Here is a 26,449-nt window from a genome sequence, read left to right as displayed (position 1 = left end):
TGTAGCGTAGGGGTGAAGTCATGAGCTCCAGAGTTAGATGGGCTGAGGTCAAGGCTCGGCCCCACCATTTCTAGCCGAGTGACTTTTACAGGGCATGCCTCCACGCCAAACCCATTTTTCATCTTAGAAACAAGGATAACAATGGCAGACCCACCGCATGTTGGCTGAGGTGAGGATGGAATGGGATGATGTATCGGGGGCCCACAGGAAGCACTCAATAAAAGTGGGATGTGATTGTTCTTGTTTTGACCTGAAGGAACTGAAAGCATATTCTTTACTCCCCTGCGAGACATGAGTCATCAGAGCTCTTCCTCCATCCATCCCTGGTCTGGTGAAGTGGACAGCAGGGAGGTAAATGATAGATGCCCTGCAAGAGGCCCCTAAACTAGAATGTCACTGGCTCCTGGTCAGTTGGGACCTGTTGGCAGCTGGCCCCTTTAAGACTGTGGGGACAATGTGGCCTTCTGGTTAATTTGTTTACCGCCACTATGATGCTGTTGCAGGCTGAATTAAGTTCCCCCAAATTCAACCCCCAGGACCTCAGAATGCGACTGTATAGGGCCTTTAACAAAGTGATTAAATGAAAATGAGGCTGTTAGGGTGGGCGCAGCTCTGATCGGACTGGTACCCTCATAAGAAGAGGAGATGAGGACACACACAGAGACACCAGGGACACACGTGCACAGAGGAAAACCATGTGAGGACACAGCCAGAAGGTGGCCACCTGCAAGCCAAGGAGGGGGGTCTCACCAGAAACCAGCCCTGCTGACACCTTCATCTTGCACTTCCAGCCTCCAGGACTGTGAGGAAATAAGTGTTTAAGCCGCCCAGTCTGTGGTACCTTGTCACAGTGGCCTGAGCTCACTAAGACAGGTGCCTTCTCACCTTCACAGAGCTCCTCGTAGTGACAGTTGGTGGTTTCCCCAAACCTGTGGGTGAATGAACCTCTTCAAGAGACTGTTCTGCAGGTATCGCAAACTCAACCCAACAGGCTTCCTCCAGTTACCTCGTCTTCCTGCTTCCTTATCGCAGTTTGGAGCCCCCTCCAGCCATCTTGGCTTCAGTGGTTCTCAACTCTGGCTGTTTGGTGGAATCACCCAAGGACCTCCTGATGGAAATAGAATATCCTTGCATCGCTATTGAATTCGCATGTCAACAAGCTCCCAGGTGATTATCGTGGGCACCAGGTTGTGACCCCTGCCTGCATGTCGTGACCTTCCTTCTTCCTTGCCCAGTCAGTTAGCCAGTCCTCTCACCAGAACTTTCTTTGCCTCCCTCCCTCCTCTCCAATCTCTTCGATGTTGTTCTAGATCCGGCCCACTGTGGTGGCTTCCAGACATGTCTGTTTGTCTCTGGTCCCTATGACTGCAAGCTGTCCTAGCACCCACCTGGTCATGTCCCTCCTCCATCCTCTTTTCAACAACCTTTGCCGGCTCCCCCTTAAACTTAGGATGAGTCTTAAACACTCTTAGTCATGATTTTGTTCTACCATGTTTTTCCACACTCACTGCTGGCCCCTCGCAGCTGTAGACCCCTTTCTGCCCTCCTGCTATGGTGTTACAACATCTCAACCATGGGGAGCCTTTAGGCCTCTCCACCTGGGCTGGACCAGCCCCCTCCTGCCAGCAAAGTCCCCCGCTGGGGAAGCCTTCCTCAATCTCCCCATCGCACCCCTTTGGGTCTCCACAGCTCTCTTCATGTTGTTATTTATACACACACTATATACATGCTTATGTACAAAATGTGTGTATGCATACATTTATAAGCATATATGTGCATGTATGTACTGTATATAGCGTACATTTATATACGCAGACTGTGAGCTCCATACATGTGGAAATGCTGTTCTGTCCACCTTAATTTGGTCTTCCTAGAATTTATCCACATGGAATATATAAACAAGTATTAATTAAATATTTTTGAAACGAAAACATACAAAAATATAAAAAAGGCATTTAAACTAAACCCATAATTCTGTCTAACTATATAAATATATAAATAGGATATACATAGATGATCAACATACAAATATATTGACCTATAAATATTCAGAAATACATTTTTTCCAAACATAAAACTGAATTTGTCCCAAATCAGGAAGGGAAGGACTTGAAATGCTATCTCTATATTAAACCAGATTCCCGTATATACATGTATCTATTTTTGAATTCTCTATTTTGTTCTATTAATACATGTCTTTTCTTATGCCAACATCACATTACTTTAATTATAGCTTTGTAATGTGTTTTGATACTTGGCAGGATAATTTCCTTTTTATTCTTTTTGTTTCTCAAATTTCATTGCTCTTCTTGCATATTTTCTTTTCCATATGAACTCGAGAATCAATAAATTCCTACTGGAATTCTGACTGGGATTACATTGATTATGTAGATTAATTAGGGTGAAAATGGATGTCATCAGGATAACAAAAATCCCCATGCAGGAAGATTTTTTTTCCCTGTTTGAGTCTTCAGGTTTTTCAGTTAGCTGTTATAGATCTCTTTATACAGGAACAGCAGATTTCTGGTAAGGTTCAGTTTAATGTGTTTTACTGTTTTTGTTATCGTAAATGAGATACGTAAAAAAAAACCTTTTTTGTAGTGGGAAGTTTCAACAGTATATACAACTTGAGAGAATAAGGAAGCTTTGTGTCCCCAAACACAGGCTCCAACAATTATTAACTCATGACTGGTCTCACTTCCTCTCTACTCCACCCAAGGCCCCCGCTTTGTGCCCAGTTATTTCGAAGCAAATCCTGGATTTCACATCATTTCCACCATCGACTCTTTCATGTGAATTTTGCGCCTGCCATCTGATTTAACTCAGCAGTTTTAATAACATGTAGTTAATTTACTTTCCTTTTTCAGCTAAGGACTTTTTCATTTTCTCTCTCCAATCCTCAACGTGATACGGAACACATGGTAGGTCATTCCTACTTGGTTGGGTCAAAAATAAGTTTGCTCCTAACTGGCTGTCACGATTACATCTCTCAGCTTGCTGTGTGCCCCATGGAGGTCATTCAAACCCCCCGGGACGTGGGACACCGATGGCAGTTCTGAGCACATGGCAGGTTTGGTGGGGCAGTGTCAGCCTCCTACGCTGTTTAATATTTCACAGACAATGCAGTCCTTGGCCGTGGGGGAAAACATCCTATCGTTTGGACCAGCCTTCCCCAAATGCATCCAAACCCCCAGGTCTCAGTGCTCCGAGATGCACGCCTTGGATTTATTCTCAAGGAGCAGCAGAGGCAGAAGTGGGGCAAGGTTCACCTGAGCACAGCCTGGCTAATCATTCACTTAGAGTTGCTACTGCTCAGAACCTGAAACCATTACTCAGCCTTAAAACAGGAATAAAATATGCAAATCCAGCACGCAGAAGTGCTCACGCAGCAGCACACGTTGTCCTTCAGTTTTGGCAACTGCTAGGCCCACCGGAGTTTTAGAAAGAGAGAGATGCTGTGTTTCCTCTGCCTGCAAATCTATAGAAAGAGATGCAAACCTCAGCCGTGGCCTGGGCATTTGTTAGACAAGAGCACCAGGCCAATCCTTTTGTAGACTCGACCTTCAGAGAGAGCCTCCTCAGTCCCCAGCAGGGTGACAGTGGCCTCAGGCTAGTCCAGCCTCCTGCGTGGTGCCCCCCAAGAGGTAAACTGTGTTCTTTGACATCGGTTTCAAATGCAAGGATGTGCCCTTTTCAATCCCGTCCTCCTGAAAAATAATATAATATGGACGTCATTGGTATATTAATATAAAACCCCTTTGAAACTTTGTTTTTGACATTTTGGGTTATCACATTCTGCTACTTACTGGGTAAAATAGACATGTTTTCTTTACTCTGATGTTGATTTCTATCAGGTAATTTGCTGAGGAGCGGTCTATACTCGCCTTATCCACCCTCAGTCACGATTTTAGGGTCTCATCCATAATACAGCCTTGAGATTGCTTCATTTTGAAAGCTGGTCCTCGTGACAACTCCCACAGCATCCTCGACGTCAGCTTCCCCTCTGGTTCTTCTCTGGCTCTGTGTTGGCTTTCTTTGGTTCTCTCATTCGAAATGGAACCAGCTTGGTCGTACGCCCAGGCTGGGAAGACTTACTGTCATTTAAAAATAGCTGTTATTTAATAAAAAGAGGGCTGAATTTGAAATCCCAAAATCTGGGCTCAGGGTCTGTGTGTACAATTTATTATGGAGGCCACCCTGGTGGAGTGTGTTATATCCTGGAGCCTTCGGGGGCCGCATCTGTGAAATGGGGATAGCCCTTATCTCAGAGTGTTATCGTTGAATCAGCCAGGAGGAGTGTAGAAGTATTGGCAAGGTGTGTTGTTTATACTAATGTCACTGGAATGGTCTCCAGCTGGCACGCATCAGACGCCGTACTGGTTGTTCAAATGTGGAAGTATTTCTGGACCAGTTTGTAAACAGATGCCCTCCCATCCTCCCCCACTTCCCACCCCCTGGACCCCTCACTGCTCTGACTGCCCACCCCCATGTTGACCCCTCCACCCCGTTTCCACTATCCAGCCACAAAAGGGTTAATTCCTGGCCCTTTTCATGAAACTCACAATTTCCTGCCTTTGGCTCTAAGCAACACACATTTATTTTCAGCATTAACTAGAGCTTAACCCCAGTGTTAAAAACTTCAATATGCAGAGATTAAAACCGGCCACTTCATGCAAATTCTGTCTCCCTCTCTCTGAAGGTGTGAATTCCTCCTTCTACCTGCTGGGTGAGATGTACTGAATATAATTGCCCTGATCTTGTTTGTTCCAACAGAATATTTCATACGGCAGAAGAAGGCTAAAGTATGTGTTTTGAAATTCCCTAAAGCTGCAGTTCAAGAAATGTATAATTAATCCCCAGCATTATCAAAGAGTAGACAATACCTTTCTTCCAACTTTTCCTATGGCTGGAAACTATTCAGGGTTTTGACTTTTGTGACAGCAATTTAAGTTACCCATCAACTCTCTGAGAACAACTGTTGCATAGTGAACGAAAGCCGACGAGTGTTCTCGTATTGCTTAGATGTTATATCAGTTTCCTGGAGCAACTGCAACAAATTACCAAAAACTTGGCGACTCAAAAACAACAGAAATTTATTCTTTTATAGTTATGGAGGTCAGAAATCCAAAATCAAGGTGTCGGCAAGGCCATGCTCCCTCCAAAGGCTCTAGGGAAGAAATCTTCCTTGCCTCTTCCAGCTCCTGGGGGCTCCAGGTGTCCCTTGGCTTGTGGCTGCACCCCTCTGGTCTCTGCCTGTGTCTTCCTCTGGCCATTTTCTTTGTGTCTCAAACCGTCTTCTGCCTTTATCTTCTCCCGAAAGGACATCTGCCTTTGGATTTAAGGGCCAGCCTGAATCTAGGATGATCTCATTTTTAGGTCCTTGACCACATCTGCAAAGACCCTATTTCCAAATCAGGTCACATTCACAGGTACTGGGTCTTAGGATTTGGACATATTTTTGGGGTGCCAAAATTTAATCAATTATAGATATATATTTAAAAATCTCAGGAAAAGTACCTAAGGGTTGACAACTATGGTTATCTCTTGGAGAGTCATAAGAAGAGGGGGGAGGCAACAGGAGAGGAAGGGAAAATTTCACCTCGATGTCCGTTTTAAATGCTTTAAAGTTTTGAGCCCAGTAAATTGGTTACTTATCAAATATTGAGTAAACAAATTTAATTGAAAAATGATAAAATAGGGGTCTTATCAGTTATGATGTTGACTTAGATCTTCAACACCATTAAAGCTTAAAGACAAAAGAGAAAACAGCATTAAGATATTTTAATAAAAGGAAGTTGAAGGTTTTAAAAGTTGGTATTCATTTCTACATATCCCACGCTATACACAAAATGTCAACAAAAAACATGTAGAAAAATAAAATTGTATTGGCCTGGGTGTTGTTATGACTCTCGTTGTCATTCATTCAGTAAGCATATGTGTCCGTTCTCTCATTCCATGTTTATTGAGCAGCTACTGTGTGCTGGCCACCAGCCTAGTTACTTGCATACAAAATGAACAGAATGGACAATCAGCCCTGCCTGAGGGAAACCAATCATCTCATTTAATCCTTATAACGACCCTCATAGTTGTCCTTTATTGAAAACTTCATTTTACAGACAACGAAACATCCCAATGGAGGTTTCTTGCTCAAGGTCAAATAGCTAGAAAGTGGCAGACCTGTGATTCGAGCCAAAAGCCGTTTGACTTCAGAAACACATCCTCTTCGTCATCATACTTTACTCCTTGAGAGATCAAATCACGATTATAAAGTTATTTATTGAGTGTGGAATTATATTAACGCAAATTTATCGGAGTTTTGAGGGACAATTTTTCCCCCCCACATTAAGTGAAACAAATGTTTCAATTTAATTTTTAGTTTTAGGTTTTAAATGTGAATTAAGTTTTTAAAAATTTTTACTGAGGTCATGATAGTTTACAACACTATGAAATTTCAGTTGTGTATTATTATTTGTCAGTCACCATATAAATGTGCTCCTTCATCCTCTGTGCCCACCCCCCACCCCCTTCCCCCTTGTAACCACTGAACTGTTCTCTTTCTTCACGTGTTTTTTTATCTTCCACATATGAGTGAAATCATACAGTGTTTGTCTTTCTCTGTCTGGCTTATTTCACTTAACATAATACCCTCAAGGTCCAGCCATGTTGTTGCAATGGGAAAATTTTGTCTTTTTTTATGGCTGAGTAGTACTCCATTGTATATATATTCCACATCTTCTTTATCCAATCATCCATCTGTCGGGCGCTTGGGTTGCTTCCATGTCTTGGCTATTGTGAATAATGCTGCAATGAACATAGGGGTGCATATATCTCTCTTTGAATTGTTGATTTCAAGTTCTTTGGGCAAATACCCATTAGTGGGATAGCTGGGTCATATAGTATTTCTATTTTAATTTTTTAGGAATCTCCATACTGTTTTGCACAGTGGCTGCACCAGTTTGCATTCCCACCGGCAGTGTATGAGGGTTCCTTTCCTCCACCAGCTCTCCAACACTTGTTATTTTTTGTCTTAGCGATTACAGCCATTCTAATGGGCAGAAGGTGACATCTTAGTGTAGTTTTGATTTGCATTTTCCTGATGATTAGAGATGTCGCACACCTTTTCACATGCCTGTTGGCCATCTGTATATCTTCTTTGGAGAAATGTCTGTCATATCCTCTGCCCGTTTTTTGATTGGGTTGTTTGGTTTTTTGTTACTCAGTTGTGTAAGTTCTTCATATATTATGGAGATCAACCGCCTGTCAGATATTTGATTTGCAAATATTTTCTCCCAGTTGGTGTATTGTCTTTTTGTTTTGATCCTGGTTTCCTTTGCCTTCCAGAATCTCTTTAGTCTGATGAAGCCCCACTTGTTTATTTTTTCTTTTGGAGAAATAATTTTTTTAAATCAAAGCTTAAAATACATTAAAAAATTAAAAATTATGTAATGGAAAGTAGAAAAAAACTCAATCCTATAGTCCAGAGATAAATAGCTTGTAACTTTATGATCTTTGTTCTATTCATGTAAATAAGAAAATAAATATTTATACTTTCAGAACATAATTGGCAATGTTAAGCTAAGTATACATATTTATTCAGCTTTTCCAATTGTATTATGATCCTCTTGACATGCACACTGCTAAACGTCCTTTTAAAAACATACTTTTTACTGCCTGGAAAAAATACCACCCAAGTGATATAATCTATTTGGTTGGACATTTAGATTGTAATTTTTGCTATTATGAATAACTCAGGAAGAACATGCTATATTTAAGTCAGTTTCGTAATCTAAGAACTGCTGTGACTATTTCATCTTTATTTGCCTGAGAAGGGAGTTTGCTATTTGAATAGGCACTGGCCCACCTGATGTGCAGGGGACATTAACATACTCATTCTTGGGGTTCACTTATCTAAACTCCAGCTGTCTTTCCTCCTTTTGTTAAAACATCATAGCACCAACAGCAACCATTTACCTTCATTGTTTCTCAGGCTCCTAGCTGCAATCAACATGGGATTATTCAAATTAGCTGAGTAATGAGCAATGCATTACAAGGATAAGTGTGATAATAACAAATTTCTGCTGCATACCCAGACCTAATGTGAAATGCAGAAACAGTGGTAGAGCACGGACCACACAAAGCTGGAAATGGGAGGTCATCAGAATCCAAGGAAAATTCTAGACACCTTAGGACCCAAGTTTATGAATAGTGCTTCCTTTGTGGCTCAGATATTTTCTTCCTCTGCAGCTTCTCCCTGTACTTAGTGACCGATGCTTCTCTCATCATTACATCTCTGTTTAAATTCTCAACAGAGAGCATCTGATTGGCCAAGCTAATTACTCTGATCCTTGTTAGTGAGGAGCAGGACCAGCTTCGTGGACGTGTGACCTGTGCAGTCACACAGAACCCTGTCCTCAGAGGGCCCCTGTGCTTGGTTTAATGCTTTGCTACTTGAAATTATTAGCAATTTTATGTTTGAACTTGTGTTTTGTAAGTGATCCCCGAGGGGACAATGGAAAATGTGTGTGAGAAGAGGAGATATACGCAATGTGTGTGTCCCGGTTCACATATCGCATTTGTGATGCCCCGTGAGCACAGAATTCCCGTGGACTTACGACATGTGGGAAATCAGTGAGACTCAAAGGGAGTAAGAGGTAAGTGGTAATCTTGCCACATCTCAGCCTGAGTAAGGGGAAGAAGACACAGAGGACCCCAGGAGGCCGTGCTTTCCCTTAGATCCAGAACTTGTTTCAAAGGCAGGAAGAAGTCAATGGCATTGTGAGAAACACAGATGACCAGGGAATCCTACGATCCCTTTCTTCTTGTGTCACTTCCCTGTATTAGCCAACCACTTATGACAAAAGGATGACATAGAACGAACGAATACAAGAAGGAAGACTTTTGCTTTTCCTTTCCGTCCTTCCTTACGCATCGGTAAGCCGAAAGCAGGAAGTGTTAATGGACTATGCGGCAGGAGGCTGGCCCGGTGGCCCAGTGGTTAAGTTCACGTGCTCTGCTTTGGTAGCCCAGGGTTTCACGGGTTCTGATCCTGGGCGCTGAAGGATCACTGCTCATCAAGCCATGCTGAGGCAGCATCCCACATAGAAGAACTAGAAGGATCTACAACTAGAATATACAACTGTGTACTGGGGGGCTTTGGGAAGAAAAATGAAAAAAAATAGAATATGCACCTATGGAGAAGTGAAAAACAAAAAGTTGAGTATGTTTTGCAGCCTTTCCAATGTGCTGGTAAGCTGGAAATATATGTGCATGTACGAGCTACAAAATACGAATTAAATTGTGTAATGCAGCTATTCAGCTTATCAGTTAAATGCTCTGATATTTGCACTTAAACAAGAATTGCACAATATAAAGCGGAATGGTAAAATTCATGGTAAAATTTTAAATTGTGTTTTTTCTTTACTTAAACGACATTAAATAGCAATTAAAAAACACTATGATAACGTGAAAGAGAGACTGTGGAAGAAAGGAAAACGCTTTATATTTTATTACATTTAATGGCATTTTCCTCCCGCTCTTTGAGCAAGAGAACCCACGTTTTCAATTTGCGTGAAAATTGTGTATCCCCCCCCCCCCCTCCCGCCCCCTATCAAGGGATTCCCGACAGTATGGGGGGGCGTGTCCCCTCTGCTCCAATCAGCTTGTTGGCCCAGGGTCACGTGATACAAATATCGCTGCCTTTAAAAGGGAGGGCAATTTTTTAAGGCAATAATATTTTGGCAATCTCTCTTCACCCATGGGGTCGGTGTTTTACACAACATCATGCCAAGTGTGTGGCGTGATGTTCCCCAGCCCATTAAAACTCGAGGTCATTTTTTAACTGCTTCCTAGAGAAACTGTTAAAATCGGCCTAAACTACGCCTTTCCCGCACTAGGCTTCACCTTAATTCGAAAATAACCGCTTATTCTGAGTAAAGGCAAAACAATGAAATGGTTTGAGGATATTTAAACATTTCAGGTGAAGCTCAGCACAATTAATTATCCCAACGACATAATTTCCACATAGTCTTTCTGAAGAAGAAGGGTCTTAGTGAAATATTAGGACTTCGAGCCTTTGTTTCGTTTCGTCTTTGTCTTTGTTTATTTGTTATTCAGATGCGCAGATCTGTGAAATAACTCCTCTTTCACAGGCAGCAGGTTCTAACTCGAGTTACGACTCCTGAGCACAGAGAATTGAGGACCCATAAACTTGCCCTCTCTGGCTGCACAGGAATGCTCCCCTACTGCCCGGTCACGACCATCCACATTAGGGGGCGTGTGTCTGTGTGCAGACCCAGGCACCCACCTCCACCAACACACGCACTCCCTCCCTCCAACCAGAATGGCAATCCGGGACTATTGGTCCAATCTCAAACGCCAGTTAGAGAGCAGGAAGCCCAAAGTTCGCAGGGAGTGTGGGATTTCCTCTTCCATGTCGTCCCTCCTGGGAACGGATGTTCTGGAAGACCCACCATCCCAGAGGCTACATAGCTTGACAATCCCTTTTCTTTCACGGGGAAAGTGCAAACCTGGACGCACAGGTTTTCTTCACCAGGTTCCACAGAGAGCTGGTCTTAGCAAGGCCGGGAGATATTGGGGGACTTCTCTGGAATCCCAAGGTTTGCTTTGCCTGGGTTTTCATAACTTGTTCTCAGCTCTTCGAACTGCATCCAAGCCCCTAGTTCATGAGGTCATAGCTGCTCCCTCGGGACAGGAGCAGAGATCTGATTTCATACGGTAAAGTGCAGGACCACCTAACCGCTCTGTAAGACGCACGTTACATCGGACATGATTCAGTCCTGTGATCTGGTTCTAGGCCAGCATCTCATAACACAAACCAAATACTTCAACTGCCAGAAGATGCTTAACTGAAACACACAAAACAGGTCTTTGCTTTTCCTTCTGACTTTAGTCTTAACCATATATGTATATATTCCAAATACTCCACATGACTTTTGAACAATAGCCAAAAAAGAAAGACCTCAAAGGAATAGGATGTAAAATATATTTATCATGTTGAACTTGGACGGATTTCAGAATCACTAGCAAGTTGTACCAAGCACATATGATATCTAAGTGAGATAAGCTTTGATGCATATTAGCTGTGTGACCTTAGGCAAAACACTCAAACTCTCTGAGCTGAAGTTTCCTTATCTCTGAAATAGGACAGCGATGCCTATCTCAAAGGATTGTTTTGAAGATTAGACTAAAAATAAAAGCCTCTTGCTCAGTGCCTAGTACACAACGTAGGCTCTCAGCACACGGTGGTCTTTTTCTCCTTCCCATCCACGGAAGATTCTGACGTGGTACCCAGAGTGGGTTTCTCGCCTCCATGCCTGGTGACTTGCTTTGCTAAGGCAGTCGCCGAGGCTTGGTTGGGATTGGCTCCTCCAGGGCTCTAGGGGCGTGTCTCGAATGGCCTCAGCCAATTACAGTTACCTGCTCCTCCTCCTGCCAGTGAGATTGGTTCCGGTAACTGCTGGTCAAAGCTGATCTGCATATCAGTCATCTGGCCACGGTGATTGGTTCCAGGGTGGCCCAATCAGCGCAAAGCTCAGCAATTTGTTTTTCTCCCTCTGGATGTGAGCGGAGAAGCTGCATCTCTGACTGCGGTTGAAGCCGTCTTGTGACCTTGAGAAGCCCGCTGGGGGGCAAAGCCAGAAACAGGAAAGGGTGGAACAGAGAGAATCTCCAAGAAATAAGTAGGAGCGCTGTTTGAACGACGCCTGAGCTGGACTTCTCAGGTATGTCACCTTTCTGCCACGCTTTAACGCACCAGTAACCTCTCTGAGCTTCTGTAAGCTCACCTCAGAGCGTTCACCTTGTCCTTTTGATCCAGAACTACAACTAGGCGTCATGCAGGACCTGTTCCGGCATTTCCACCAATTGACTATTTTCTAATGGATTTTAAGACCAGATCCTCCACACTAGCATCGGTGAAACCTTCACTTTGAGACCAAACTCAGTTATATACGGCTGCTTCCATTTTTTTTTTTTTTTTTTCCTGATGGTGGGAACCACATGCAGAATCCTGCACCTCTCAAATTTCTTTAGGCCGTGAGAGTTGGTACAACACTTTGGGGTGCATACCATTTCACTCAGTAATCTAACTTCTAGATCCTTTCCCGGAGACATAGCCCTAAAGAAGAAAAACAGTTTGTGCGACTATTGTTGCAGCATTGCTTATTTACGTTTTAATTAAAATTCATTACATTTAGCTGTAAAAACTTTGATAGCGGAAAAAGATACATGGTGAAATATATTATCACATTCTTGCCACATGACCTTTCTCTCTGATCTTACTTTTCAGAGGTGACTATTGTTAACAGTGTTATTCTAAAAAATTCATTTGCAAAAGTGAGCATTTGGAGATTTTGTAAAAGCCCTAATTTGTGTTTTGAGAAGATTCAAGGGAATAGGGAAATAATAAGGTGATTCATGAAATCATATTGCAAGCAAAAATTAACCAACCGACCAATGAATCCTGAAGCAACCTAAATACCCTCAGGATGGGGCTGGGTAAGTGAATTTGATATCTAATAGAATGCTATACACACGTGAAAAAGAATGAAGATGACTTACATGTGCTGAAATGGCAAGATGTCTAAGGTATGCCATTAAGTGAAAAGAGCAAGTCACAAAATAGTGTGCACCATATTATCCCTTTATAGTATGATAATATGGTGTTGGATACTACAGTATTACTTAAACTTGTGTCTTGCAGCCTTGCTATAATCACTTATTAGTTCCAGGAGTTTTTTGGTTGATTCTTTGAGATTTTTTACATAGGTTTTCATGTCTTCTATGATGGGGTTCAGAGCAGGCTGCCCCAGGATGCACCACTCTGGTATGCAGATTATTTTGAGCTGAAGACAATAAAGACTCAGAAGACTCAGGAAGAACATTTGACCTTCCCCCAAACTGCCTAAAAGAATTTAACATAGAAGGCCTGTTCCAGGAAGGAACCAATACCATAAGATAGCTATAGTATGATGTAAAATAGATGTGACATGACAGAATGGCACCAACAAGCCCATTTTGGGCCCAGCAAAACTTGTTTAACAAATATTTGCATTTCCATCTCCATGTCAATTGTCTTCCTCCCCTCTGAAATCCCAAACCACTACCCCAACATCCTCCTTTGCCCTTAGCTGAAGATAATATTTAAGCTGGAAGCTTGGCCATTATCTTGAGTTACCCAGTTTCCTGGGTCTGCTCCATGTATATATGTTATAAAGCTTTGTTTGTTTTTCTCCTGTTATTCTGTCTCATGTGAATTTCTTCATAGCCCAGCCGGAATGACCTAGAGAGGGTAGAGGAATTCTCTTCTTCCCCTGTATCTACAAACAAAGACAGTTTTATGTCTTCCTTCTCAATCTGTATCCCTTTTATTTCCCTTTCTTGCCTTATTGCATTAGCTAGGACTTCTAGTACAGTGTTGAACGGAGTGGTGAGGGGGGACATATTTGCCTTGTACTTGATCTTACTTAGAAAGATTCTAATTTCTCTCTATTAATTATGATGTTAGCTGTAGGTTTTTATAGATAGTCTTTATCAAGTTGAGAAAGTTCCCCTCTATTCCTTGTTTACTGAGGTTTTTTTTTTTATCATGAATGTGTGTTGGATTTTGTCAAATGTCTTTTCTGCATGTGTTAACATGATCACGTGATGTTTCTTTTTTAATCTGTGGTTGTGGTGGACTATCATACTATTCTTTAATTTGCTTTCATAAGTCAAGATATTTTGAATATTTTGGGAGCAAAAGTCTCAGGATTTATGCTCTAATATTAATTGCTGGGTATCAAAAGGGACAGAGGAAGAAGCTGCCTGGTACTGGAGTGATGCTCCGTGTTGCTGCAGCCACTGGTCCAGGCTCCCTCCTTAGTTTCTACACGATGCCACATACTTGATCTGGCTAACTAAATCTCTGTAAGTGGTTTTCAATTTTATTGAGTGCAAAGAATCTGGAAGGGATTCCAACAGTATGTGTCAGAGTCCATGCCGATTCCCAGTAATAAACAATCACGGACTACTGTTCAAGAGAATTAACAAAGACAGAAAAAATTTACTAGCTTTATAAAGCAACATTGTAGAGAAGAATCACTACCAATGCCTCACACTGCTTCAAAAGAACCCAGAGCAAATGCTGTCCAATGAAATAGAGCTCTGTAAGAGAGAGGAGAAAAGGTTACAAGTTTTCTACCGTTATTCCTTAAACCATTCTGGAAGATACTGCACCTGTGCGAGGTGAGCAGGCAGTCATGGAGAAAGACCAGAGAGATCTGGCAAAAATGTGAGGAGATGAAAAACAAAAAGCAGAATTTAAAATCCTACATGGAAGCAGCAAGTAACAAATTCAATGCCGCAGAAAATCAGATCGGTTAAGTAGACATGCGTGAGAAATTCTCCTTGTACCTAAAAGTGAAAGTCAAGGATGTGAAAAAGATGAGGGAGTGAAATTGACGAGAAGAAAAAAACAGACACAGATGGCAGTTCGAGGAGACCCATGTCCATGTTAGAAAGTCTAGAACAAATGGAAAAGAAGCCTTAAACAAATAGAAACTTTCTTGAGCTAAAGAAAGAATTGGAAATTCAAATTGAAAAGATTCATTAAAAACAAGCAGAATTAATAAAAAGAGCCCAACATCTAGACCTGGCAAGTGACACTTCCATCTTTGAGGCATGAAGAAGAGACCCATAACAAACAGAAAAAAAGTAAAAGCAACAACAACAACAAAAACAAATCGGGTAACCCCCAAAGAACCAAAAATCAGGTTGGCTTCAGACTTCTCCACAGAATCAAGACCCAGAAGGCAATGGGGTAGTGTCCTCAGAATTTTGAGAGAAAATGGTTAGGAAACAGAGGGAACTGTCTGGAGGATTAAGGTCAATGCATTTGGACAGGTAAGGCAAGAGAGCAGCTGAGTGTTAGAAATGCAGAGGAGAAGACCTCTTTAATTCTATTTCTTCACGTGTGCAAATTTAAAAGCAGCTCCTAAAATTAAAATAGTAGTCACGGAACAAAACAACAAATCATAAACACCAGAAAAGAGAAAAATGGAGAAAATAATGTTTCTGTGTCAGACAACAGAGAGAAGTCAATAATTTTCCTTTAAAGCAACTTGGAAGATTTCTTTCTTTCTAAGCATCTCCAAAACACGCTTGCCTAGAGGTTGCAAGCAACAACAGATGTTGGCATGCTGATGTTTTGCATCCTGTCCAGAAATAGTCTCAGGAAGCACCCGATGCAGCCTCCCCACTCCCTCTCCCAAGTTCCTGCCGCTTGGGGATTGCTGGAGCAGCATCTGCACTTTCGCTTGGAGGGAAGCTCAGACCTCATGATTCAGCAGATGCCATGCTTAATTGGGGGAGGCGCTGTCTCCTTGTCGACGGAGAGCAGGGAAAGATTCCCATTTGGCTCACCTTGCTTATGATTCAGTCTCACAACGGTACAGGTGAAAGCATCTTGCCCAGCCTCAGGCAAGGATGTGATGGCTGAGAAGGATGTCTTCAGAGCCACCCTGCCCTGGCCACGTGCCCTCTCTGCACCTCTCTCTGGTCCTCCAGAGGTACAGCCCGGCCCTGAAGAGCTGTTTGGCTCCCTGTTACCCAAACACCTGTTGTGGTTTTCCAAACTTTTCGCCTCTGTTCATTTTCTTTCCAGACCTGGAATCCGTTCCACCCTCTCAATTCTATGTGTTACAGTTCTACTCAAGCTTCAGATACCTGCTGTGCTTTGTAGCTGTGCTGGGTGGGGCCACCACTGGAAACAGTGTCCTCCTGTAGCCACCCTCCTGGGTGCCTGGTCATGAAACAAAGCCGAGTGCTGGAGCATCTTTCCAAAGGAAAAAGCCTCAACTTTGATTCTCAGACTCCTAGTTTGTTTTTTGGTTTGAGGATATTTATATTTCTTTTCTAATTTCCCATCCCGTTGACAGTGGATGCATTTTGAGCTGGCTTCCAGTGCCTTCTCACATCCATCCTGAGGATGCTCGTCAGTCCCTGTTTCCTCAGAGCTGGGCAGCTGCAGTGGCCGAGGCACGGTGCCTGAGGGCTCAGTCCTGCTCCATGTCCAAGGTCATGCTGTGCTAGCCGTGCCCGGGAATGGATGCTCCCAGCCATGCGCCCTCACCATCCTCCCATCCTAGCCCTGCAGCTGGGCACCTGCTCCTCCCATAGGGTCTCTCTGGGCCACTTCTGAGCTTGATCTCTGATTTTCTCAATACCATTGATTTTCCTCAAGTCTCGGACCCTCCTCTGCCCCCACCTCCCTTCTCTGCACGCTCCCAGAGAGACCTTCTGCCAAGTTCTGTCTGTGGATCCAGTGCGATCTTTCCAGACCCTCGGACAGAGTTCAGATCAGCGTGTGGATGAGTCAGCTCCCTCACTCCATTGTCTCTGTCCCTCCTGCCCTGGATGTATCTTGAAGTCCCAATGCCTTCTGACCAGACCTCTTCCAGCTCCTGTCTGTCACCAGGGTCACTAAGGCCCGCCCAGATGTCCTTTGAGGACCACCTTTAGGTCATATCTGAAGACAGTCCTCTGCCGCTATTTCCTGGATGATTCCCTTTCTTTCTGATTTACTTAGTACTCCAATTTCCAGGCCACATGCTAGATTGTTCCACAGGAAGTTGCTTCCTACTCAAGGTTGTGTGTCCCCAGGGACTGTCCTTTATCCCTTATCCAGGGACACAGGCTCACAGGGAGCCAAATCTCGTTCAGATCTAGACTCTGCTAGCTGGAATGACTTTGGACAAGGTCTGGAACTTCTTTAAGCCGTAGAGTCCTCTTCTGTGATATGAAAATAGTAATACCAACTTCTGGGGCTTTAAATGGACTCAATAGCGCAAAGCACAGGAGAGACTCAATAAATGTCACTTCTCTGTCTTTCCCCGCTGTGTCCCAGGAGCCCCCATCTGGCTATTCAGAAGGGACCCAGGGATAGCAGCCTCGATTTTTAAACATAGTCAGATCGACTTTGATGTGAAGTTGTTACATATTTATAAAATATTGTTATTCGGAAGGCAGAAATAATTACCTTCCTGTGTTTGGCAAATATTATTATTTTTGTGTATTCTGAGATATACCACACAGTTGTCCAAAGCAGAAAATGACTTGGTTAAGAATTTTATGCGATCCGATTCAGAAAGCAAACCAGCTCTGCTCTGGGCTTTCGTGTCATTTGCAATAGGATGCCATGAGGTTCATCTAAGCAATCGCTTTTGAAACATTTTGTAGCTAAAGAAGATACGGAAATTGGATCTATTTAATAGGAAGACACATGGATGGTCATTAAGAGGCAGGGGACCGGGATGTTTCTGAAATCTGGTGGAGATGAAATATGTGGTCCTCTGAATAAGAAACACACCTGGCAAATGAAGATGGATTCCTGTCTCTCGGCTCTCGGCAGAGTCAGAAGATAGTTTAAAGTGGAAGTAAAAAGAACAGCTTCAGTCTAGACTGCAGCAGACATTTCTTCGTATCCTACGATTACGGGACAACTTCCTTACCACACACACTGTTCTCAGGGCAAAGGCAGGCCGTTGGGTATTGACTTAACTCCCGTGGAGATGTTGCTGGCCCTTGACCAAGAGCTCCAAAGAGGGTTAATTCCCAATTAGCCTCCCCTGCCCCAAGGCAACGAAGCCCTGCTTTGATTATAGTCTTTTTCTTTTTCTTTTTTTTTTTTTTAAAGAAGGCTAAGTAAAGCTTGCAAAGGCAAAGTTACTGACATAAAATGGGGCAAACCCCTGGGGATTGGAGACAGAGCCTAAAAGGGGCAGCATTCACTGAGCTTTAAGTCCCTAATGCATGCACCTCAAAGACAGGGGCAAAAGTCCGAGTGTGTGATGCACAGACCCTTTCTCCACTGGGCGGAGAAAACAGAGTGTGGTCCACAGGGTCAAAGGCCGGGAAAAAAATGACTAGAACTGCAAACAGGCTTTTGTTGTTCTGGGCACATTCTCTATAAAACTGCCAAATACAGCACAAGTCCATAGGAAAGGCCTGAGTTTGTCTGCTTCTTAGAATAGCACCCTGAGAAGAAGGAAGCCATCCCTGTATGTGGAAACTGGTGTACCTCAAGACCTCCCCAGGCAGATGATATAGTCTGAGCTTTTTTTTTTTGAGGAAGATTAGCCCTGAGCTAACATCTGCCGCCAATCCTCCTCTTTTTGGCTGTGGAAGACTGGCCCTGAGCTAACATCCATGCCCATCTTCCTCTACTTTATATGTGGGACGCCTGCCACAGCATGGCTTGCCAAGTCGTGCATAGGTCTGCACCCAGGATCCGAACCAGTGAACCCCGGGCCACTGAAGTGGAACGTGTGAACTTAACTGCTGCGCCACCCAGCCGGCCCCGATAGTCTGAGCTTTTTAATGAAGTAAGAGAGAAAATTGCATGACATTCATTCGGAAGCAGACCCAGGATCACCACAGCTTACGGTCTCTGAACACGATTCAACATGCTGGGCAAGTGCTGATGAGGATTTCTAGTGTATTCCAACCCAGAGCAGCAGTGTCCTCAAACCGTCCTCGTCTCCAGATCTAATGAGCCAACTCAGGTCCTCCCATAAAGATTTACTATATCCAAGGCCACAACACATTTAAAGGAAGATTAGAATTTCGTAGAATCCTGAGCATTTCTTGGGAATTTTGTTTTCATTTCATTTGTGTAGAAGGACCTGTTTTTTTTCTCTCTTTACCAAATATTCTCTGGCAAAACAGATATTAGAAGAGCAAGTCTTATGTTTACTGTATGCAGAATAAGTTGATTTTAATTTATCAGCGATGCGTTGGTGGGATGTGGACAGGAAGAGCCTCCTTTCTGGTACCGGAGAAATCTGAAAATAGGAAAAGGTCATTGAAAAGAGGTTTCCACCCTTTTAATCTCACCACTTGAGTAGGTGTGCAAGTGCACTGGGGCAGGTAGGCAAAGGCTTAAATTAAGAGGAAAATGAGCAATGTATACTTGGCGCATATGAACAGCCTAAGGCGGGAGGGGCCAAATGCAACATAATCCAGGATTCTGGGCCACCTGAAAGTGTGTAGAGCCATAGGCTGCCCTGTTCACGTAAATGCCAGTGACAAAGTTTCCACTTAGGTGGACACATCTGTCCAGAATAAACGCCCAGAAGAAAGTTGCCCTCTCGACTGAGCTGTGTCTGTTTTAAACCTTTCCTGAGTCCTCAGGTAACCTCTCGGAGAATTTGATGAGTGCTATGAACTTTTTTTTTTTTTTGGTCAGGAAGATTGTTGCTGAGCTGACACCTGTGCTGGTCTTCCTGTATTTTGTATGTGGGATGACACCACAGCATGGCTTGATGAGTGGTGTGTAGGTCTGCACCCTGGGTCCAAACTGGCAAACCCTGGGCCACTGAAGTGAAGTGTGTGAACTTAACCACTATGCCACCGGGCCCGCCCCTGCTATGAACTATTTTTTTGTGAGAAAAAATGCACACACACACACACATGCACATACAGTGACATGCTGCAGCTAATTTCGAGGGTACATGTCTGCCCTCCAAGGCTTCCAAGACTCCGTGTAAGGCTGACTAACAATGCTATGATAACAGTATTATTCCCACTTTTCAAACAGGACAAATGGATTTGGGGTATGTCTCCATGAAGAGACTGAATTGACAAAATCTGTGAAACAACTAAAACTATTACTTTGGTATATATAACACAAGCAGGGCTGAGTCTTTCTTGGTGGTGATTGACTTGGCTCTGGGAGACGTAAATCTAAGAACAGAGCATCTGAGCTATTACTGCCTTACACATTGGTGAGATCCGTTATGTCTCGAATTGGGAGAAGTGAAAATTTAAAGCTATTTTCCTAGAAAGAGCTGTAACACAATAATTTTTTTTAAGTGCAGATGAATTCCAGATCAGGAAAAGAATCAGGCGACACAAATTCAAATAAATACAGCAAGAGTAAGTTTGGGAAGGCTTCATCTTGTTTATCAATGCAGTCGTTAATCATCGCGGACACATCATTAGTTTTGACAAAAGTGAGGTACTTAGGTGGCTAGATCGCTTAGATAGTTTAGGGGTTTGGGTACCACTTCAGTCCTGTTCAATGTGCCTTTACGGAAAAGAGTTCAACTCGAGCCCCCTGGAAGCAATTTGTAGCATAATTGGAAAGATGCAATTTATTACAACCAAACCAGCCTTATAAATACTCTGCGGTTCCCATTTATTAAGAATACCACAGCAGGTAAAGTGGCTCGTTCGCCTTGGCAACCTGGCATAGGACTTTGTCCCTGCATAATTACTGAGTGTCTTGTTTAGCTCTAAAAACTGTCCCAGGTGGCTGATAAATGAGTGGGTCCTTTTACTAATTGAAGAGGTAGGAAAGACTATTTCTAAATGAGTAGAATACAGATTTGGGTAACAGAAAGGGAATGATTTGGTGTTGGACTTATGTTCTAAATATGTCAAACCTGGTAATTTCTTATGGGACCAACACAGAATAATAATATATGAGGATTGCCACCGTTGATGCATTTTGACCCTGTTATATTACAGTTATGCTTTTATCAGATTCCTCATGCTCAAAACATAGTACAATTAGAAACATTTGAGAAAAAGTGTATTTCATGTGGAATCATAGTCCTTTTTTGGTAAGCTTTTTCTACTAAACTCATACAGAATTCTCCTGTCCTTAACATGTTTGAATGATGAATACACAGTAGCACAATTAATTTATTTACAGACATTATTTAAGCCACACACACAGGCACACACACTTTTTTTTTTTCTGCTGAGGATGATTTGCCCTAAGCTAACATCTGTGCCAATCTTCCTCTATTTTTTTTGTATGTGGGACACCTCCACAGCATGGTTGATGAGTGGAGTAGGTCTGTGCCTGGGATCCGAACCTGCGAACTGGGGCCACTGAAGCAGAGCACGTGAAACTTTAGCCATTTGGCCACGGGGCTGGGCCCATCTCACACTATTTTGTAAGAAGAAAATCAGGAAAAACAAACACTGAGAACCAGCAATAAACTTCTCTTATGTCTCGATACCACAATTGAAATGTATTTTACTTAGAACAGAAACTAAAACTAACATATCTAAACTGTTTCTAAACTATAGTTGTTGTTTCCGACTTTCATGTTAGTTTTCTCTCTAACAAGCTACTTGTGTGTTTCCCAGGCTAATATTTTACATGAGGAGGAAGATGCTTCTCGATAGACCATCTGTCATGCTCCTTGTCCTGTTGAGGAGACATCTATTGTTTGTAATTTGGAACATTAACCATTTTAATTGCTAAATAATACTTTTGATTTAATTAAAATTTTAGTGAGTAATGCATTTACAAACAACATTCAGAAGCCAAAATGGTACACAGAGAAAAGTGCCCTCAATCCATGTCATCCACCCAGCCAGCTTCCAACCTCGCTTTCAGATCTCATGGATCCTTTTAAAGACCTTCCATGCACACATACAAGCTCTAGAAATTAATGAAAGAAACCTTAACTGGAGTCTGGAAGCCCTGTCGGGGAGGGTCTCAAGCCCTATCACGCATCATCAATTACTCCAAACAGGAAGAGACAGACTCGGGCATCTTGGACAGGAAGGACAATGACTTCACTATTGAAGGAAGATTTCTCTCCCCACCTGGCAACAGCCCAGCCAATGAGAAACGCTGCAGCTCAGCCAATGAGAAATGCCTCAGCTCAGCCAATGAGAAGCATTTGCTGCCCTGAACTGTTATTTCCACCAATGGACTTTCTTTTGGAACAGCACCCCCCCACTCCCCCTCCCCCCAAATACCCCTTTTTCTCTGTAAAAGCAGCTCCCTTCTTTCTTTTCCAGATTTGCCTATGGTTTGCCATAGCATGTGCATCCTGAATTGCAATTCTCTTGGCTATTCCTGAATAAACTCATTTTGATATAAAATAATAGGCAAATTTGCTTTTAAGTTGACACAACAAATATAAATATACAGTCTTATTTTCTGCCCTCTTTTTGGAAACCCAAAAGGTGGCATACTGTGCACATTGTGCTTCTTGCCTTGGTCACTTAACAATGTGTCTTGGAGATGTTTCTATGTCACTTTGGGGGGTTTTATCATGCCTTTTTTTCCCCCCACTTTTCTAGTATTTCACAAAGTGGATATATCACTCTATAAGCAGTACCCCACTGATGGATGTTTGGGTTGCTTCCAATGTTTGCCTATGACGAACAAAGCTGCAGAGTGTCATTTCATTTCTCTGTGGGTAGATCTGTCAGATAAATTCCCCAAATGGAATATAGATGGACAAAGGGGACTGATTTAGTATTTTGGTAGATAGGGTCAGATTAATCCCCAATTGGACTGTACAAACTTCCACTCCTATTAGCTGTGTATCAAAGTGCTTGTTCCTTCAGAACCTTGCCAACAGAGTTTTCTACACTTTTGAATTCCAGTGTAGTTTTAGTTTACTTTTCTCTTACTATGTTGAGGCTCAGTGTATTTTCATTGCATCAACAGTTCTTTGTATTTTCCTCTCCCTGAAGTATCTATTCATATCCTTCATGTCATGTCATTTGTACTTGTTTCTATTTTTTTTCTTTTTCTTTTTTGAGAGTGAAGGAAGATTGGCCCTGAGCTAACATCGGTGCCAATCTTCCTCTATTTTGTATGTGGGATGCTGCCACAGCATGGCTTGATGAGTGATGTGTAGGTCTGCACCCAGGATCTGAACCTACAAACCGTGGGCCACTGAAGTGGAGCACGTGAACTTAACCACTATGCCACTGGGGTGACCCCTTCTCTTATTCTTAATGATTTCTAGGAACTCTCTATACATTAAAGAGATTGGCCCTTTGTCTGTGATTTGAGTTGTAAACATTTGTTGTATGTTCAAATGTTTCCATTGTTTTTGGTTGTACAAATTATTGGAAGTGATTATAGAAACTGGATGAACTCAAGGCAGACTCCTGGTCACTGATGTTCACAGAAAACTCCATGTTAACTCCCAAAGTCTCTGTTAATTCCCTTACTCTGTGCTTTCTCCAAAGTTCTCTTGCATGAACTACTCTGTTACTAAAGTTGAGTGCTTAGTTAAAAGTTTTGGAAGATAAAAGTCAACCAGAATGAAGACACATCCCTGTCACGGTATGGTAATACCATTTATTGAACCCCGACTATGTGCCAAACATTGTGTTGACTTTTTTTCAGAGTGATAAATTAATAGCAGTACAACATGGGGCATGTTTTCAGTCCATCTGCAACCTTAATTCCCCTTTTTGGTCTAGGGTAACATATTCCCAAGTTCCAGGGGTTCGGACATGGCCATCTTCTGCAGGAGGCGTTATTCTGCAGACCACAATACCCATCTGATAGGGTGGTGCTTTTAAAGAGGATTCACACATTGGAGCATGTCTCATTGTCCTCTCCAGCTCTCTGTCACAGAGTCGGGGACACCCGGTACCTCCTGGGAACGCGAGTGGGTCTAGAAGCGTCTCAACACGATCTCTGGTGACTCCTGAAGGAGCTGAACTGAGTGACAATGTGGGAGCTGAGAGTTTTCTCTAAGTTCCTGGGTCGGAGAAGGATACCTGTCCGTGTAGCTACACCGGGATAACTTGGAGTATTTGTCAAAAAGACGACAGACCTGCAGATTCATATATGTAAGGCAGGGTGTTGAACAAATTTATATTTTTTAACAGAGTCTTCAGGTGCTTCCGTCTGGGTAAACCAATGTTCTGGAACACTGTTGTTCAGATGTGAATTCCTCCACTTGGCTGGGACCAGACTGTGTCCTAATTGGATTAAAGAACTCGGAGTTTTTTCAAAATCCTGGGTCGTGTGACTCTCTGGCTGCCTCCCCGCTCTCCTTAGCTCCTGTCTATCTTTGCCTTAAACGTGTAGCCAGAGCTTCTCAGCTGCTCACCAGCTGTTAGAGCCTTGTGAGGAAGCAGATGATTACAAAAGCAATCTTTCTGAGTAATGACTTCTACACTTGTGGGCGTTTGGTTGAAACATTTTTTGTTGTTGTTTTGTATCAAATAATAGCTACTGTTTTTTTTTCCAGCACTCTGGCAGATGGTGTTTTCCAAGATGGACATAGCAACTTCTCCTCCACCAAGATGTGGCATCTAATTCTCCTTTCCCTGAAGCTGGGCTGTCTGACGCCTCTCTTGTAACCAATAAAATGTGGCAGAAGTGACTCTGTGTCATTTCCAAAGCTAGGTCAGGAAAGGTCATGCAACTTCCTCCTTGTTCTCTTAAGATGCCCACTCTGGGGCGCAGCCGGCCACCACTTCTCTGGGGGAAGGCCAATCACCCTGAGGCCACCATGTTGGAGAGGCCACATGTAGACGCCCAGTGCACTGTCCCAGCTGAGTGCAACCCTCCAGCCATTTCCCCCAAAAAAACACCAGATAGAGTCGATCCTTATGAGTCACAGACTCTGAATTTGTGAATTCTCTTGCTCACGAAAATTTATTTGTAACTCTAGAATCAATATCAGCCGCACCTTCCTGGTCATTCATGGATGTGAACAGAGAGGCAAAAAAAATTTGAATCTGCCAACATGCATGTTCCCAGCTGAGGTCGAACAAGGTGACACTTTGCCATCTTGTTTCAGCTCTCATAATGTAAACAAGTGTCCTTTACTCAGTCTATTTAGTCCCGTGTTTTCTGCATTTTTGTGCTTTTTGTTAGTGATTTCGCTGTATAAAGTGGCCTCCAAGTGTAGTGCTGAGATGCTCTCCCACGTTCCTAAGCTCAAGAACGCTGTGATGTGCCTTATGGAGGAAACGCGTGTGTTACACGAGCTTTGTTCAAGTTCGAGTTTTAGTGCCATCGGCTTTGGGTTCAACGTTAATGAGTCGACAATATGGTACATCACGGAAAAGGAAGAGGAAATTTGCCAGCCTGTACCAGAGGCTGCTCTGGAAACTGCTACAGTAACATGTTAACGCTCAATGAAGCTATGGAAAACCTGGAAAAGTGGCTAAACTTGTGGATCCATGAGACGATGACTGATCAAAAGAAAGTGTAGTGGATGGCACCGTGGTGTGGCTGAGAGCCAAGGAAATTCACGGTCACGTTACTCAGGGTCAGGAGGATGTCACACCCTTCCCGGTGAGTACTCTAGGGCTTAGTAGAAAGAAATGCTGCTAAACTATAATAACTACAATCCAGGTGGGCCCAATGTAATCACAAGTGTCGTTATAAATGGAAGCAGCAGGCAGAAGTCAGTGATACAGTGTGAGAAAGACTGGACTAGCCATTGCTGTCTTTGAAGGTGGAGGAAGGGGCCCTGAGTCAAGGAACGGGGACCAGCTTCTGGAAGCTGAAAAAAGCAACGTAACAGATTCTCTGTCGGAGACTCCAGAAGGAATGCAGCCCTGCTAACACTTTGATTTGAGCCCAATGGGCCCCATTTCAGACTTCTGACCTCCAGAAGTGGTAGACGGTAAGTTTGGGTTGTTTTAGTCCACCATGTGTGTGATAATTTGTTGCCATAGTGATAGGAAACTGAAGAAAGTATTATTTCCCACACTTTAGAATTGTTGAACTGAGACTTCGAGAAACGGAGTGACTTGCCCAAACCAGCAGCATTCACAGGGCAGAAATTTGGTCCCAGGTCTGCGCGACTCCAGGGTGCAGACGGGAGAGCCCTCCATCAGGAACTCACGTTACTCTTTTGAATTCGATTTGGCAAATGTTGGAGCTGCTGGTGTGAAGGAGCAAGAAGATCATCAAGGCTGCTTGGGATGCGTCCCGGTAGGGACGTTGTGACATTGCCACTGGACCTAGTCAGGGATAACTCAATATAAATGCAAAATTTGAGGTTTGGGTTGGAAGGATAAAATAATAATAGAATTAAACTCAACATTTTATACAAGTCAACATTTTATAAAGGCTGCATCTTAATTCAACCCCGCTCCTTGCCCTGGGAAGTGTTGAGGCTGAGCTTAAACTGAGGAATATTCAGAAACTGCTGAGCCAAAGGCCATTAATATTTATGAAGTGTCAGAGCCTGCTGGGTGCTGACATGTTGGCGGGAGGAGTGTGACAGTCCAGGTTGTGGTTGCTCTGCCCTCCGTCACTGCATAATAAACTAAAGGTTGCCCTGATTTTAACTTCTCCATCGATCCATATGCCAAGCTATCACCAATACTTTCCCAAGGGGCCTCCTTATGTTGAGTTTTGTCAAATGCCTCCTGAAGGAAAGGCCACATTGGCATCTTTGTCAGCCTCCCTTTTTGCAACATGACCTTATTTGTGTTTCCAACTGTGCTGTTTGAGGCCTGGAGGATTCACAGGGTCAGCCAAGAGGAGTGGGTTGAGCTGGGCGCGGATCCCTCACGCCATCTCCTTTTCAATCCGAGAAACTCCATTTTATCTATTTTGTGTTTTTTCACTTCCACTTGAAGTTTTATTTCAAGACAGTGGTCTGCTGCTGCCAAAAGATTAAGAATCGGGGAGGTAAAGTTCTGAAACTCTCTA

General features: G+C 43.1%; 1 long non-coding RNA gene across 1 annotated transcript; it reads left to right on the top strand.

Annotated features, from left to right (window-relative positions):
- Positions 1 to 11,585: 11,585 nt before the first annotated feature.
- LOC111773867 (uncharacterized) lies at positions 11,586 to 24,158 on the top strand. The gene is made up of 2 exons (XR_002808526.2): positions 11,586 to 11,741; positions 24,024 to 24,158. It is a non-coding gene; the product is annotated as an uncharacterized lncRNA (long non-coding RNA).
- Positions 24,159 to 26,449: the final 2,291 nt, after the last annotated feature.

This window comes from Equus caballus, chromosome 6 (genome assembly GCF_041296265.1).
Source record: "Equus caballus isolate H_3958 breed thoroughbred chromosome 6, TB-T2T, whole genome shotgun sequence".
Classification (NCBI taxonomy): domain Eukaryota; kingdom Metazoa; phylum Chordata; class Mammalia; order Perissodactyla; family Equidae; genus Equus; species Equus caballus.
The sequence above is the reverse complement of the archived record's forward strand: the minus strand, read 5'-3'. Positions and strand labels throughout refer to the sequence as shown.